Raw genomic sequence first — 17,243 nt, forward strand, 5'->3', positions numbered from 1 at the left:
ACTGTAAGGCATGGTCGTAATCATCATCTGTTAATGACAAATTAGCAATGACCTGCCTTGCCTCTCCCCGTAACTGGCCTTGCAAATATTGAAACTTTGTCGCCTTTTTGAGAGAGGGCTTGGAGTTTATTATAGAATCAAAGTGTCTCCAGAAGGTATCCCAATCGTCTTCATCCTTGCCCTCAAAATATGGTAATTGTACCTTTGGGAGCTCTGCGGCTATATGTGTGATAGTTGCATTGCTCTGTTGAGTGGATGAGCTCACATTGGATTGGGTTCCTGCTTGAGATATTTGTTTGATTAAAGGATCAAGTTGATCTTGGATTTTATCTTCATACATTGTCATTTCAACGACAATTTCCTGAAGTTCCCTTCGGGTTAAATCTGCATTAGCCATTTCTGTTAGATAAATCTCTGCATGGCGTTTGATTTGTTCATACTTATCCACAGCTGCTTTTACTCTGGTATTCAGAGTTATTAAATCAGGAGATGGTTGTCTAGCCAACTTTTGACATTTGTCAATCAGTTGAGTTAGGTGATCTTGCAGACCATTAAGTGTCCTCCTATTTCCTGTTTCAGCTGCTGGTGGAATACTGTTAGCCATTTTGACCTTTTCCGAGTTTCGGAGATTCCGAGATTTTTCTCTTTTTTCTGATGAATATGTTTGATGTTAATGTATTTTGATAAATGAGCTTTCCTGTCTACTTAGGTAATGATTCCAAAGATCGTCCTTCATTTCCTCCCTGGAATCTGGTTGTAGCAGGTGTTCAATTATCAAAAGTATTGTAATAATTTGATTTGTGACCCGAATGCACGAATGCACCAAGTTGGTAAATCTTGTAATAATTTTTTAAAAATAGTAAATGGCACTATTTTTGCAAAGTTATTACAAAATCTGTTACCATAATAATTGTTAGATAAAATACAGTAGAATGTCTACTGGTTTTACCTGTTATAGGGTATGATATAGTTGATTATGGTTAGATTGTAAGGAATGCTCTTACAGTGATGATAACACTTTTTTAAAGAATATTATGTAATGAGCAGCTCTGAAAATCAGTAGATTAGAGATAATGCTAGATAATACACTTAAATATATATGTAATGTTACCACAATGAGGTAGATAATGGTATTTTATGATTAAGATGCAGTGCAGTGTCTTTGACACTGATATAATTACAGTAAGTACTGTGGTTTCTTAACACAAAACAATATCAGTATGCTATGAATGTTTACTAGATAATGGATATGGTGGCTTAAGCCACTGCAAACTATTTGTTTACTTAGATATATAGCTATGATAAATATTGGCTGATAGCTAGGCAAGGCTAGAATATGTAAGAATTATTCCAATGCAAAATCAAGAAGTTTCTTATGTATTTGGCATTGAAATATTCGGTAAACGAATGATCATAAATATCTAGGTATAAAGGACCATTATTATCTAGGTTCGAAGGACCATTAATGTGGGAAAAACCTGCTGGGATTGATATAAGATGAGACTACCAGGGACTTGTACTGAACTAAATTAAAAAATTACTGTCTGCAAATTAATTCAACTAAAATCTCTAGCTAGGGTTGTAAATCCTAGATCCTCTTTTCCTAATGACAAACTGTGGGCTGTAAGGGACAGGTGGGGTGAATGACTATGTTGATAGAAGTTCCAATCCACCTGTAGACAGGGATCTCACATCAGCTTGTATTTTATACAAGGATAAGATTTGATAAATTCAGTTATCTGACTGAACACTGGCTCTGTTTAAATCAGGGATTTAAACATACATAGTCTAACCTAGTACCATAACTTAACAGCCAATATGTACTTATACTATAAACAACTAATTAAATTGTAAAAGTATAATAAAAGACCTTAAATGTAGTCTTAATACTATTAAGTAACTACTAATTATATTCAATTAAATGAACTTATATGATAACTTAAAAATAACTAAGCAAGCAATTGATAACTTATTTATATATTCAAATATATGCAGACATTTTCAATTTATACGATACAGTTAGCTTGAGTGAATCTCTTCCAACAATATGGACACTTATGAGGTTTTTACTTATTGAGGCTGAATTCTTTCTGGCACAATGGACACTCATGAGGTTCAGTGCTTGGATAAGATTCACAGCTACACTACAATTTTAATAAACTTACTGAAATGTGAGGCTTAGCCTCGCTTTTTAACCAACAGACAGATTTATAGGATATTAAAGTTACACAAGCATACAATTGGCCAATCATACACCAAATAACCCTCAACATACTTCTCTGCCAGTCGGGGTGCCTGTCTGACAAGTTTGCCAGACTGATTAACTCTCTCTTGTTGAGTTTAGGCGCGATATTTTGCTACAGCGTTGCTGTATGATGATCTGGTAGCGTTGCTACGTGATTGTCCCTGCTGTTGCAGAAGAATGAGTTGATAAAGATAAAGAATGAAGGTGGAGGAAACCGTGTCACCGTGATCTCCACTATACACTCTTATTTTATGTAATGTTCCAGGATTTTCCTTGTAGATATTGTCCAGGTACTCCCCCAGTTCTAGAGAGTATTCACTGGCGATAAAAAATATTAGATAAGGTGTCCTTGAGCTGGTAATGTTCGCTAAGGATCAGTCACTTGTTCACTCAATTGTAAACAAACGCGGAGTGCCGCGAGGCATCGTCGTGGGCGCTTCTCGCCCCCGAGATGCCCCTCCCTCTCCCTTGAGAGGTAACTTTCAATGAATATTGATTGATTATTTTTACAGTCTAGACTTATGATTAAGATAAGATGTGATTATAATATAATTAGATATAAGATTTAAAGATTATAAGTAGTATTTGAAAGTACCACTGATTCTTATTAAGGATTTGATATTATCCCTACCGGATGTTGAATAAATGTTCCAATAGTTTTTTAATTAACAAATCCTTCTAGAAGATTCTGGATCCTTGAGAGATCATGTACAAAGTCACGTAGGCATCAAAAGGGCCCCTGTTGAGTACGTGTTCATGGTGCCATTGTCATCCAGGATCAAGCTATATAATGAATCTTTAATGATTCTAATATGATTTTGATACGATTTAGATATGATTTTGATATGATATAGATATGATATAGAAATTATACATTTCTTAGATGATTATTAGATATGGTGGGTAAAAATTTCCCACATCCCGGAATGGTCCCTAGGACTATATGCAACTGAAAACTCACACCCCAGTGGTGACTCGAACCCTTACTGCCAGGAGGAACGCAACTGCTATGAACAGGATGCCTTAAACCGCTTGACCATCACGACCGGACATGAGGAAGTGATAGCCGAAGCTATTTGAACCACTTTCCCCTGGCACGCGGATGGTAATCTTATGCATTGCATTTTATCAAATCACCTCGTTCTTTGGGGCACACGTGAGGAACACAAATGCGAACAAGCCTTAATGGTCCTAGGATTATATGCAACTGAAAACTCAAACCCCAGAAGTGACTCAAACCCTTGCTGCCAGGAGCAACGCAAGTGGTATGTACAGGATGCCTTGAACCGCTTAACCATCACAACCAGACATAAGGAAATGATAGCTGAAGCTATTTGAACCACTTCACCATCTACACGCGGATGGTAATTTTATGCATAGAATTTTATCAAATCACCTCATTCTTTGGGGCACACGTGAGGAACACAAATGCGAACAAGCCTGAATGGTCCCCAGGACTATATGCAACTGAAAACTCACACCCCAAAAGTGACTCGAACCCTTACTGCCAGGAGCAACACAACTGGTATTATTGACTGAAGAGCCGCTGTGTCCCTCAAGATCTTCAATTTGAAACGTCCCTCCAAATCTACACCGTTGGTAGAGACAGTTCCAGGATACTGGTGTTTTCTGAAGAAAGAAAGATCATTAACAGGAACACAAACATTCATCACATGCTTACCGGACTTAGGAGGAGTCGGTTTGGGTTTAGGAGTTTCATTGCATTGTATTGAGCCTTCCCACATCCATCTATGGTATGTCCATAGAGTTTGCAATACTTACAATACAATTGAGAGCTCGCTTGATCGGCACTCACTTTATCATAACTATACCAAGACTTCTTACTGGAATGTGTTTCTGGTGTAAGCCGGTGGATGAGGCTGTAGGTGTCAGCTGACTTCGCACATCTGATGTAGTCGGTTTCTTCTTTGTCTGCTAAATATAAACGGACGGAAGGGGGATCACGTCACAAGAATTCCTCAACTAGCATGAGGTTGACGAGTTCTGAAGATGTAGAGACATGTGCTGCTTCCAGTAATTTCATGAAATTTCTTTTCTTGGTATTGGCAAATTCAAGAAAGGTGGTGGTACTTGCATTTAGATAATCACGGAATTTTCGTCTGTAGCTTTCGGTGGAGAGAAGGTAGGCGTCCAAAACTGCTTGCTTCAGGGTCTGGAAGTCATTCTCAGATGCGAGGTACGACATATATATATATATATATATATATATATATATATATATATATATATATATATATATATATATATATATATATTTTTATATATATATCAATATATATATATATTGTGACGATATTCTCTTTCAAGAGAGATTGAGCCTGCTCCTCCTTACATAAGTACGTCAATATACAAGATACTATAGAAGATACGTCCACCAAGTATCGCCAAACGTTTTGCCCAGAGAGCAAATCGTACCCAGCACACAGTGACACCTGCTACCACAGCCGTAACCAGCTAACTGCTCATCCTCTGCCTGCCTGTCGCTGATTGGCTGGTGACTCGTCGCCCCTGCCCTCCGCCGCCACCACAAGTCGACGTCTGGGCTGCAGTGCGGCAGTATCGTCAGAATATCTCAGTGCTCCAAGCAGTTGACATCTCTCGCTGGTAGACTAAGCCTTGGCTTTCGTGTACTAAGGGAGGTGGCAGCTCGAAGCCAGTATTCCAGCACCACTAAAATTTATTTTGCTATCACTGTAACTCACTTGTCTTAACGTAACTTTTCATTTGCCAGTGATTATTCATATTATTTTGTTTGTTGACTTGTCTTGCATATTTTATGTGATTAACTTTATTCATGTCTTGTTTTTCTAGAGTAAATAAAATTTCATTGTTTATATACTTGTGTTTTGTGTGTCTTCCCATTACCTTACCACAGACGAAAGGACCAACTTTCCTCTTTTTTTTTTGATGATGTGAAGAGGCCCTGCCCCTAGCTTTTGAAACAGCCGAACACCGGAACCCATACTCCGAATAGACAGTACGTTTTAATACTATTAATACTAAGTGTAATAAGTACATTTTCATACTTACGTATTTAGTACATAAATGCACTTATCGGGCTGTTCCAGTTACCGGCTGGCCTCCCTAAAATATTCTCCCCGAAACGAGGAATACGTTTTCTTTTTTGTAACGGGTGTGCTGTTTTCTTTTCTTAATTTTTGCGGATACTCAGTCAATTTTGCTTATACTTGTATACTCAGCCCAAATTTTGCCTTTATAATTTAATGTATCATGAAAATTGGCCGCTTTTGAGGCAATTAAGCATAGCAGAAGCACAGTCACTGACATTCAAAGGAAAGAAGGAATGAGATAACTATTTAAATTACGATTTAAATCCTTCTAATTTTTGCTCGTTCGTCAATGAGAACTGATGCCAACGCACTGGCCAATAAACTGAATAATACTGGACACTAAACAATAGATTGATTGATTGGTGATTGATGAAGATTAAGCCACCCAAAAGGTGGCACAGCCATGAATAGCCCGTAAGTGGATGTCCTCTCTGAGCCATTACCAGTATCAGTAGATGATACTGGTGATCTGTGGAGGTGCGATCGGGGACTGGTCAAGTCGTATACTGCAATTTCGGATACCGGGCTAGAAACAACTTCGTTCACTGAGAAGTTTGTACATACAAACCATTCCGTTCGTATATGCGCTGGTTTGTGTTCGCTGTTGTTCTCGTCTGAATAAATACATGGCACTTGATCATATAATTAGCGCTTCCATTATTAGAATTATTTATCTATTATTAGAATAACAAGGTGTAAACCATACCCCCTTACAGTTGAAATCTATTTATTTATATACAAGAAGGTACATTGGGTTGCGAGAGTACATAACATATATTAAGAGGTACATTGTAGCAAGATTTGAGATTAAAGGATTTAAGACTAACACGTTTAGAAACAAGGCGCCCCCGAAGGAGGCTGTTATTTGTTATGCACCCCATACTCAACCAGTAAGTAGTGGAGCAAAACATAGATTACATGGTCATAAAGTCTTAATCAGACGAATTCAATTCAATTTCTTTCTTTATTATGCACCCCATACCCATCCCGTAGGCGGTGGTGTAAAGGATTACACAGACACATAATCGGTTCAGGAACTGAACCATCTAGTTCGTTTAGCTAAGCAAATAACAATTTGTGACGCTAGTTACAAAATTATTAATATTATATATACAAGTACACACTCTCATACATACATGTACATATATATATATATATATATATATATATATATATATATATATATATATATATATATATATATATATATATATATATATATATATATATATATACGTATACATATATACATACACATACATATCTAATCACCTACACAAATACACACATCAATAATCTTTGTGTCACAAGTGATCAACAAGAGGCTCACAACAGTCACCATACAAGGCACTTTACATCTATGGTGAGCCACACAGTTACTAGTCTTGCTGCACACCCACCCAACTGGGCGGCAGCTTTACAGTCATGTGCTCCACACCCACCCAACTGGGCGGCAGTTTTACAGTCATGTGCATGCATTACCTACAGTAAGCAAATTTTGGATACTTCGCTAAGTTTTCGAGCAGCACATCATTATGAATGAAGTACTTACACATTTCTTGAACACTATTGATGGTGTTATCTCTAAATTCCGCGATTTTTTCACATTCCATTATATAATGACGCAAAGTACGCTAATAGTTCTGCTGACAGAGTTTACATATAGTCAAATCTACATCAGCAGATGTTACAAACTCCCAGAGGTACTTGTAGCCGAGCCTAAGCCTAGCAGTGGTAACATCTAGAAGTCTGCTAACATTATTGGATGACCCATTGACGTGCGGTTCTTCCTGCAAAATAGAATGATGATAGATGGAGTAACTGGTGTGAATTTCACTTTGCCTCAAGTCTTCGAAATTAAGTTGATGTTCTTGGGATATTGCTGCCCTCAGGCTGCTCAAAGGCAGTCCAAGTTTGTAATCAATTCCCTCTTTACGAGCAAAAGTCTTGGGCAACTCATCAGTTCTCAGTGGCTATTTTTACATTATCATTTACAACTATCTTAAGTTAAATACCAACCAGTAAACAGCCTGCTGTTTTTTAATTCTAGTTCAGGCACTTCCTGGGATAAAACGCGAACATTCCTTGAGGAACTGTGAGGTGCTTATCTGTTTTTCCTCGTAACGGTCCCAAAGCTTCCACAAATGTTCCTGTTTCTCTTTATTGCCCTTGCGGCGACTGGACTTTAGCTTTTGATCAGAAACCAGTTGGTATTGCAAGGTTACCAGGGACGCCTCACGGTATAGTAAGGGGATTAAAATATATAAAGCCAAGTTGTCCCTCACTGCCCTTTGATTCAGACGCTGATGCCATCCTTCTACGTCATTGTTGGTCCTCACCAGTCGCCTAAATGCACACCAGTTCCCCAATTCTCACACACTATTGCACAGCCACGTATTTTTTATGTAATGAGTTAATTGTGTCCTTAAGGGTGGAATGCTAGCCGACTTTTCTAATTCAGCAAACGCCTTACAATTATGTAGTACATACGTACCACATAAGTACGTGTGTGTTACACATGTACACACACACACACCTTGTCAAGCACAAGACGAAGCTTGAAAAAGTTTGGTGGTATGCCAATAGGCTAGTCCCAGGACTAGCCTATTGGCATAAGTTACGAGGACAGGCTGCGAGAAATGCACCTCATGACACTGGAAGACAGAAGAGTAAGGGGAGACATGATCACTACCTACAAAATTCTCAGAGCAATTGATAGGGTACATAAAGATAAACTGTTTAACACGAGTGGTAGGCGAACAAGGGAACACAGGTGGAAACTTAGTACCCAAATGAGCCACTGGGATGTTAGAAAGAACTTTTTCAGTGTCAGAGTAGTTAATAGATGGAATGCATTAGGCAGTGATGTGGTGGAGGCTGACTCCATACACAGTTTCAAATGCAGATATGATAGAGCCCAGTAGGCTCAGGAATCTGTACATCAGTTGATTGCCAGTTGAGAGGTGGGACCAAAGAGCCAGAACTCAACCCCCCGCAACCACAACTAGGTGAGTATACACACGCACGCACACACGTGCACACACACACGTACACACACACACACAGACACAAACATACACACACTAAAACCTCTATTCACCTTGCAGTAAATAGGAACCTGAAAGTCAGGAAGCTGCTAAAGGCTGCATCTTGGGGATGTGTGTGTGTGTTAGATAAAAATATATGTTGTTTAGATATGATGGAGGAAAAGAGGCCGAGAGTCGGTACATTAGACAACCGAAGCTTAGAAAGGCGGGGTCCAAGAGCTAACAGCTAAATCTTGGAAATAATAAATTAAAATATTTAATACACACACATACATGTTTCACATGAATTTGGCTGAGGGCACACTGAGGGCTGATGGTCCCGTCGACGGGGCAGGAAGTCGGCGGTTGATCAAAGGCCTCCCCCATCCTCCACATACCTGAGGATTTTTCCGGCTTAATTTTAAACGGAAGTAATGTCTTGGCATTTACGGCTTCAGCGGGTGGGTGGGTCCGTGGGTTTATTACACTATGAGTGAAAACAATCGCCTATTCTCTATTTTATATTGCCGCTTGTAGAGCTAGAAGCTGTTGCCTCTTGTGTGCGTTGCACAAGGGGGATTAATATCTGGATTAATATCTTTGAATATTTCCAGGATTTTTTAAGGTATCGCTTAAATACCGAAGATACTGTTATTGGACACCGCTTAATTGACAATGTCTCAACAACGCAGGCTGAAGATGTGCGCGGCTCCTGCTATTGCAATGATGCTCATTTGCTTTTCAATGATGCGCCTTAGTTGCTCCCTCTCTAACTTACCGTTCTAAATACCCCTTCTCCATCTCTCGCAAACATTCCCCCTCATACATCTCCCCCCTTTCCTCCTGTCCCCCTTTCCATCTTTGTCCCCCTGTCCCTCACTTTGTCCCCCTGCCCACATTTTCTGTCCTCTGTCCCCGATCCCTTTCCCCCGTCCCCCTCTCTGTCCCCCTGTCCCCCTCTCTGTCCCCCTGTCCCCCTCTCTGTCCCCCTGTCCCCCCTTTCCATCTCTCTGTCCCCCTGTCCCCCTTTTCCATCTCTCTGTCCCCCTGTCCCTCTCTATCCCATTGTCCCTCTCTCTGTCCCCCTGATCCTCTCTGTCCTGTTCCTCTCTCTGTCCCCCTTTCACTCTCTGTCCCCCTGTTCCTCTATGTCCCCCTGTCCATCTCTGTCCCCCTGTCCTTCTCTCTGTCCCCTGTACCTCTCTGTCCCTCTGCCCACTCTTTCTGTCCGCTGTCCTTTATCTGTCCCCCTCCCTTTCCTCCAGTCCCCCTATCCATCTCTGTCCCCTTGTCCCTGTTCCCCTGTCCCTATCTCTGCCCCATGTCCCTCTCTCTGTCCCCCTGTCCGCCCTTTCTGTCCCTCTGTCCCTTTCCTTCTCTGTCTGTCCCTGTCACTCCCTCTGTCCCCCTGCCCACTCTTTCTATCCCCTGTCTCTCCTCTGGCCCCTCTCTCTTGGTCTCCTGCCTCCCTCTGTCCCCCGGTCCCCCTCTCTGACCCTGTCCCTCAGTCTCTGTTCCTGTCCCCCTCTCTGTCCCTGTCTCCCTCCTTGTCCCACTGCCCCCCCTCTGTTCCCCCGTCCCTCCTCTGGCCCTGTCCGTCTGTCCCTGTCCCTCTGTCTCTGCCTCTCCTCGTTTCTGCCATTCTCTGTGTCAGCCTATCTCTCTGTCTCTTTCCTCGCTCTATCTCTGTCATTCTCTCACTGACTTTGCATATCCTTATCTATCCGTCTCTGTGTCTATTTATATATATATATATATAATTATACCAGTATAATCTAATAATATATACTGGTCTAATAAAATAATTAGACCAGTTAATACTCTCACTCGTTGTGTTAGGATATGTTAGCTTGATAAAACTGACTGTTCATTGTTAAGAAATGTGTTAACAAACAATATATCTGACTTATCAAGACTGGCACTATATAATATATATATATATATATATATATATATATATATATATATATATATATATATATATATAGTGCCTGTTCATTACAACTATTTAACACTGGGAAGGGATCAGGATAAGGATTTGGGATGGGATGGGGAGGAATGGTGCCAAACCACTTGGACGGCGGTCGGGGATTGAACGCCTAGGACTGCTACTGTGCATTTAAATTACTAACTTACCTGAGAGTCTATATCCCTACATGTCAATGTTTGTGTATACTGGTAATGTGAGGAACATATAGAAGATAAGGGTAGCTGAACACCACAAAATGATGAAGGACAACTTTATTAAAGTTGCATAATGAAATGTGTAAGTACTTCATTCATAATGATGTGCTGCCCGAAATCTTAGCGAAGTATCCAAAATTTGCTTACTGTAGGTAATGCATGCACATGACTGTAAAGCTGCCGCCCAGCTGGGTGGGTGTGGAGCACATGACTGTAAAGCTGCCTCCCAGTTGGGTGGGTGTGGAGCTCATGACTGTAAAACTGCCGCCAAGTTGGGTGGGTGTGGAGCACATGACTGTAAAGCTGCCGCCCAGTTGGGTGGGTGTTATCTTGAGGTTATCTTGAGATGATTTCGGGGCTTTAGTGTCTCCGCGGCCCGGTCCTCGACCAGGCCTCCACCCCCAGGAAGCAGCCCGTGATAGCTGACTAACACCCAGGTACCTATTTTACTGCTAGGTAACAGGGGCATAGGTGAAAGAAACTCTGCCCATTGTTTCTCGCCGGCGCCTGGGATCGAACCCAGGACCACAGGTTCACAAGTCCCGCGTGCTGTCCGCTCGGCCGACCGGCTCCCACAAAGCAAGACTAGTAACTGCGTGATTCACCGTAGATGTAAAGTGCCTTTTATAGTGACTGTTGTGAGCCTCTTGTTGATCACTTGTGACACAAAGATTATTGATGTGTGTATTTGTGTAGGTGATTAAATATGTATGTGTATGTATATATGTATACGTATATATATATATATATATATATATATATATATATATATATATATATATATATATATATATATATATATATATATATATATATATATATATATATATATATATATATATACACAAAGCCATACATACATATATATTATTTAATATAAGTGAATTCAATATAATATATTCAGGAAACAACAGTTTTACCTGCTTCTCAATGGCTCTGTAAGCCCGGGAGATGTTGTTTCGTTCTGCTCCCTTCTTTCCAATAAGGAGGAGAGATTCTTCCATTTTTTTTTTTGCTTTCCATCTGACGAGCTTTAAAGTTGTACCCACATCTCTGGCATTTTGTAGACCGCACATGAACACATTCCTGGCATTCTGTGCATCTCATTAGGAATTTTCCTTTCAAACCTACAATGAAATACTTCATATTAAAATATTTTGTTTCCTAGAAGTAGCCTTAACTCTCCATATATATGTTGCTTAATTGAGAAACTGTACTTGCGATCAGTCTCTAGCCTATTGTTGATGTGACAATGTGCATTTAATTTTGAACCTACCTCATTAATACTAACTTGCTGAGATAAATGAATTATGGGTTTTAGTCCCTGAGTCTGCCTGAGGACTAATTTATCGGTATATCTAATTATGTTTGTATGTGGAACACTGCAAATTCATACTAAATTAAAACCTTCTCAATAAAGTTTGATGTTATAATTGTTACCTTTTGAAGTTGTTGGCTGGGCCATGACCAATAGTGCCAATGGATCTCAAAATTGTTGAATAACAAAGGAAGAGGGCCATGCTCTCGGACTCATTGGCACCCATAGACGCACACTGCCACCATGTGCTGTAAACACACACCAGCATTCATGACCCCAAGAATGAAATAATAATTATTTATTTGCCATATAACAAGTTTATATATATATATATATATATATATATATATATATATATATATATATATATATATATATATATATATATATATATATATATATATATATATATATATATATATATATATATATATATATATATGGAACATTTTGTAGACCTTAATGTCTACAAAATGCAGACATACATATTTATATATATATATATATATATATATATATATATATATATATATATATATATATATATATATATATATATATATATATATATATATATATATATATATATATATGGAACATTTTGTAGACCTTAATGTCTACAAAATGCAGACATACATATTTATATATATATATATATATATATATATATATATATATATATATATATATATATATATATATATATATATATATATATATATATATATATATATATATATATATATATATATATATATATATATATAGAACATTTTGTAGACCTTAATGTCTACAAAATGCAGACATACATAATTATATATATATATATATATATATATATATATATATATATATATATATATATATATATAACTGAAAACTCACACCCCAGAAGTGACTCGAACCCATACTCCCAGGAGCAACGCAACTGGTATGTACAAGACGCCTTAATCCACTTGACCATCACGACCGGACAAAATGAGGTGATATCCGAGGCTATTTGAACCACCCCACCGCTGGCACTCGGATAGTAATCTTGGGCATAGCATTTTACCAAATCACCTCATTCTTTGGGGCACACGTGAGGAACACAAATGCGAACAAGCCTGAATGGTCCCCAGGACAATATGCAACTGAAAACTCACACCCCAGAAGTGACTCGAACCCATACTCCCAGGAGCAACGCAACTGGTATGTACAAGACGCCTTAATCCACGTTTTCAGTTGCATATTGTCCTGGGGACCATTCAGGCTTGTTCGCATTTGTGTTCCTCACGTGTGCCCCAAAGAATGAGGTGATTTGGTAAAATGCTATGCCCAAGATTACTATCCGAGTGCCGGCGGTGGGGTGGTTCAAATAGCCTCGTCTATCACCTCATTTTGTCCGGTCGTGATGGTCAAGTGGATTAAGGCGTCTTGTACATACCAGTTGCGTTGCTCCAAAAGAGTAGCCATATATGTGGAGTGTCGACATTGAAAGCTGCCAAAAATAAACCTGTTTCATTTAGAAGTTTCGATGAAACCGGCATAAGCATGGCTTCCTGTCGACATGGAATTATTCTTGCTGCATTAAATATGTATCAGGGAGAGCTCTACAGTTATGCCCACTATTTGCAAATGAACCGTTTACAAAATGTGTCCTTCATATGCCAGGATATCATCTGTAAATACTGGCCATGGGCCTTAAAGATTTCATCAAGAGAACAGAAGTTCTCACTTGGGCAAGGAAAGCCTTTTTTAGGAGTCCTACATGCCAAAGGACATTCTTGGTATTGTCAGGTAAATAATCTAATACTGTACCCGCACTGGGTCAGGTGATAATACAATAAAGGTGAAAACATGGGGGGATACATAAGGGATAAATGTGAGGTGAAACATAGAGGTAACTGCAGAAGGCTTATTGGCCCATACGAGGCAGCTCCTATCTAAACACAAAGATTAATCCAGTGTAATTGGCCTATTATGTTGGACATTGTCTTCTGTGTTGGCATCGATATGTTCTTGTCTTGTCCTTACTCTCATTTTGGGTAGAGTAAATAGTTCCGTGATTTGGGTGTTCATGGTAGGTCGCTCTATTCTTATGTGAATTGCCTCAAGAATTTGTAATCTTCTTGCATCTTGGGTTTTGTCTATTATGGAGGTATTCTTGTTCAACATTTCTCTTATTAGAGTAATGTCATGGGCTTGTCTCATGTGATTCCTAGGGGCACCGGATTGACGATGGCATGTCAAACGCCTCGTCAGCTTGGTCGACGTCATACCTATGTACTTACATTGAAGGTTACATCCTTTGTGAGGGCAAGTGTACATGTATACAACGCTTACATTGGGATCAAACTCAACCCCTCAAATTCAAAGGCCATGCCCATAAAAATAGCGAAGCCCAACATCCAACTCACAGTACAGGGTCAACCAATAGAATGGGTCGACACCTATCAGTATCTAGGAATCATCCTGGACACACACATGAATTTTAATGCTGAGGTCACTTACTTGAGAGAGCGAACTGCGGCCCGGACGGCAATCCTCAGGTCGCTAACCTCCCTTTCTGGAAGAGCCAATCTGCAAGTCCTTCGCACATACTATGTACAGGCAGTCAGATCAGTGATCGATTATGCCGCACCTGCACTCACAAATCTATCACACCAACAGTGGAAAAAGCTTGAAGTTGCCCAAAACAATGCTATGAGAGCTGCACTGGGAGCCTCCATGTGGACCAGGCTTGAAACTCTTAGACTGGAGACGGGTTTGCCCTCTCTACAAGAAAGAATATCACAAAGGACAGCAACAATTATCAGTAAGATAATTATTTCTTCTGATCCAATCCCAGTACGGCAGGCCTTGGTGGTTGGACTAGGCCAAAACAATGGAAACTCTTGGGTTGCAAGAGCAGGAAAAGTCCTAAACAGACTACATTTAAAAAACATGATTCTTGATAGAGAGGGTGATCATCCACACCCAAATTACACTCCTTCCGCGCCGTGGGAAGAGCATCTTTTCAAAATAGTAATAGAAAGTCTCCCAAAGAAAAAGGCTGCCTATGATCCGACAATCCTAAGGCGCATAATAGAAGAGCAAATGTATAGCATAGCAGTAGCAGGAGCCACCCACATCTTCACAGACGGATCGGTGGACATGTAGCGAGTAGATTAACCCAATAATATACTCGCTCCAAATGCATTGTTAATATTCCTGTCAACCTTTGGAGATGAATGAGGTGAGGCATTGCCCGGGCAACACGGTGAGGTGTTGCCCAAGCATATAAGCAGCAGAATAGCAAACATTAACTAGTCTACTTTCAAGTGTGGTCTAGAGCAGACACTTGCGAGATACGGTACCGACGCTCAGTGCGCTCAACTCACACCAAAGTATCACCTGTGTACTTCTGTATATTCGACCAAATATGTATATAGTATCTTAGTGTCTGTGTTTATTGTCACCATACTTTACGTAACAATAGAATCGTTACATTGGTGACCCCAGAGAGTTTCGACGATACCCAGCCACGATGGACTACAACATGGACCTCTACTGTCACTGTTTGCTGTGATGGAACACTGCCAACACCCTCGCCACAGCTATGATTTTCATCGCGTCCATCTCTGCATTTTCATCTACTACGGCTTGCTGCTCCACGATCGTTACTCACTCATCTGACAGCCTCATCAATGATTACATCATGTTGGATCTACAGCTTACCCTGCCGACTCTCCGTCGCTGCCAGGGCACTGCTTGTCCTACGCCCACGACAGCTGCTCTGTCATCAGATTCATCTTCATCTGTTCAGCAAGTTTCACCTACATACGTCTGTATGCTCGTCTAAATATGCCACATATAATCAGGATTCCTCCCTTATGTTGACCAATCCACACACTAGAAAATGAAGGAATGACGACGTTCATTCGTCCTCCAGCACGGCGAATGGTTGGAAGTCCTTATGATATCTGTAGGCAGTCTTCTCAAAGTCTTCTTACGACCCCTGTCCTTTATGACACTTCAGGACAAATTTTTACTGCTGATATTTCTATTGAAAGCTTTCTACTCTGCGTATTTCAGCCTCAAATACCCGTTGCCTCCATTGTTAAAAATTGTTAAAGATTGGTATTCCATTTCTTATGATATTAGACATATATAAAATATATATTTAGAATATTCATGCTATTTATTAATTTAATAATATTTAACCCTATTTCTTAAATAATGACAATGCATTTGCTTAGTAACAAGCTTAGTTTTTAAGTTTATACACCAATTTAATACTTGTACTATTAAAACAGTAATGGTATGAAAACTTACACGCCCTCGAGAAGCACCAAATAATTCCAGTGCACTAACTAATGCCTGAAGAGAAGTTCCAGGGCTGCTTCTCTTGAGAAAATGCCAGGAATCCAATAGATTTATGTTGTAGAAAGTGCTACTATTTCTTCCAGTTGAATAAAAACCAGACTGGTGCATGGCTTTCCCAAGTTCTTCATCTACATATCCGCACTTGCACCTAAATATTGGGGTATACAGATCATACCTTCCTGCCCCCCACGAAAAAATAAAAAAAATTGAAGTAAAACAATTTTATTTGGCAAGGGATTCAAGTGTGGCTATCAATATATGTGTAAACCAACCCATAAACAATTCTCTGTATGGTTATAAATACGTATGTGATATAAATACGTCTTCATAAGTGAAGATACAGTGGTAAAGAGAGTGAAGTATAAATGGTTATATTGATGAAGACTGTAGCCTGGGTCACCTGAGCAATGCCAGCTACCAATACTAGAATCAAATAAATGTTTCTTAAAGTAACCTACCACTTAAAGTTACAAAGATGCACAAATTATTGGAGCTTAAAGTTGTGAACTTGCTCTCACTGCAGTTCGGGCAGGAATTAGGTGGATGTGCTGGTACAACAGGCTCTGGTAACAATTAAATTTACAAGATCAGCTATGCAGCAAAATAACTACATGTTTCAATCATTACATTTTAAATTACTAATAATTTTTTTAGCATTAACTGGAGTTACATGAAAGATTTATATTTAATAACAAATAAAAATTCATTTATTTAACTAAAAATCTGTAATTAATGAGGTAATCAATAATTAATGAGGAAAATGACCAATACAAAAACTACTAAAAAAATTACATGAACTAAATAAAGTTTTAAAACACTGCTTGGTTCAGGATAGAAATGAGAGTATAAGAAACAGACTACAGGTACATTACTTACTCCAGTGAATGACATTCCCATCTGAACACACAGTTTGTGTTGGGTCTAAAGGCTCGAAGAACCCATTTTTCCAGCAGAATAGATGGTGGAAAGGCATTACAAAATGCTGCTGCTGATCACATTTATGACACAAAAAATGAAAGCAGTCTTCACAT

At 39.3% G+C, this 17,243-nt stretch overlaps 1 long non-coding RNA gene across 1 annotated transcript; it reads right to left on the reverse strand.

Moving 5' to 3' along the window:
• Positions 1 to 16,142: 16,142 nt before the first annotated feature.
• On the reverse strand, positions 16,143 to 17,162 carry LOC123766623 (uncharacterized). The gene is made up of 3 exons (XR_011223462.1): positions 17,089 to 17,162; positions 16,671 to 16,775; positions 16,143 to 16,391 (listed from the first exon to the last, which is right to left on the reverse strand). It is a non-coding gene; the product is annotated as an uncharacterized lncRNA (long non-coding RNA).
• Between the last annotated feature and the right edge of the window lie 81 nt (positions 17,163 to 17,243).

Source organism: Procambarus clarkii, chromosome 62 (assembly GCF_040958095.1).
Source record: "Procambarus clarkii isolate CNS0578487 chromosome 62, FALCON_Pclarkii_2.0, whole genome shotgun sequence".
NCBI lineage: Eukaryota > Metazoa > Arthropoda > Malacostraca > Decapoda > Cambaridae > Procambarus > Procambarus clarkii.